Genomic DNA, 1,476 nt, shown 5'->3' with positions numbered 1-1,476 from the left:
TGCCCTTCCTGTTTGCAGATCTTGCAGAGGGAGGCGCTGCAGTTGGCCGCCACATGACCAGCCTTGCCGCATGAGCGACAATGCTTGGGTTGCCCAGCGTAGACCAGGTAGCCACGGTTTCCCCCGATAGCGAAACTGGAAGGAGGGTGGAAAATGGCTCCCTTACCATCGGTCTTTAGCGTGACCTTAAACAGGCGTTTGCCTGTCCAGATCCCCAAGTCGTCTCGAATCTCGGTGCCGCTCCCCACCTTATCGAAGTACCTGGTGAGGAAGGTGACCACGTCGGCGACAGGGACGAAGGGGTTGTACACATGCACCATCACCTCACGTTCCCGTTGCAACGGCAGAGAAAAGTGCGGCTCCGCCGTCAGGATCTTCATCTCCGGCAGGTCTCTCTTCTCCTCGAACACCCTCAGGAGCCGGACGTAAGAACAGATACTACACTTGATCTTAGCCAAAAGGCCGAGAAGCGATGCCGGCGCCGCCCTTGACTTCCCCGAGTGCCATCTGCCTTCCCTCCTTTAAAGCAGACTGACAGCGTTCAAAGACTTATGTATATATATATCTAAGCACTGACGGTTTCACTGTTGGCATATTTGTCCCGGGATTTCTAATTGGAAAAGTTGCCTTTGTTCTCTCTCTTTCAGTGAGACTGCATCAGAGTTATGTAGATCGGCAGTATTCCACCAATCAGATGGGAGAGGGTTGTGCCTATCCACATGGACGTCAGTGTCAGAGGCTGCTGTGGAAGAAGCTTTTGAAAGCAGTTGCGTGTCTTGCAGGGCGTGAGTGACAATGCAGCAAGCAAGTGTGCAGAGCTGCACACATACAGTCCTAGATTGGTTAGAGCAGAAAAGGAGGCCATTCGGCCTGTCGTGTCTGTGCTAGCTCTTTGCAAGAGCAACTCCCCTAGTGCCACTCACCTGCCTTTTCCCCATAGCCCTGCAAATATTTTCTCTTCAGATAATTATCCGATTCTCTTTTGAAAGCCACTCTTGAAAGTGCCCCCAGCACACTCTCAGGCAGTGCATTGCAGATTCTAACCACTCGCTGCGCAAGAAGGTTTCTCCTCATGTCGCCTTAGTTCTTTTGCCATTCACTTTAAATGGGGGTCCTCCATGTTGTGTTTTCCACCTTACGCAAACACACCGACGACACAAAGAGGATCGCTAACTCAATTCTTTGATTTGAAGAGATGAAATATATACAACAATATCTAGGTCTCTAGGACAGCTCCTATCATCGGCCCGAGAATTATACATGAGTATATACACGTCACACCCTGCCTGGCGATGCACAGCAATTTTAGATACGCTCTTTAAAGGTATACCACAACAACTCCAAGCTGTACCCTTAAATAATAAGAACTATTTACATTACAACAAATTGCTCTTCTGTGTTTGAACCTACAATTGTACAAAGTGATCACCTTATGAGTCCCTGGGACGGAATGGTGGTTCGTTGATACTGTGAAGT

At 49.3% G+C, this 1,476-nt stretch overlaps 1 pseudogene; it reads right to left on the bottom strand.

Moving 5' to 3' along the window:
• Window positions 1-384: 384 nt before the first annotated feature.
• LOC144673920 (U2 spliceosomal RNA) lies at window positions 385-474 on the bottom strand (annotated as a pseudogene).
• Window positions 475-1,476: the final 1,002 nt, after the last annotated feature.

Source organism: Cetorhinus maximus, unplaced genomic scaffold (genome assembly GCF_964194155.1).
Source record: "Cetorhinus maximus unplaced genomic scaffold, sCetMax3.hap1.1 HAP1_SCAFFOLD_510, whole genome shotgun sequence".
Taxonomy (NCBI): Eukaryota; Metazoa; Chordata; class Chondrichthyes; order Lamniformes; family Cetorhinidae; genus Cetorhinus; species Cetorhinus maximus.
Note: the sequence above shows the minus strand (reverse complement) of the source record. Positions and strands in the feature narration are given on the sequence as shown.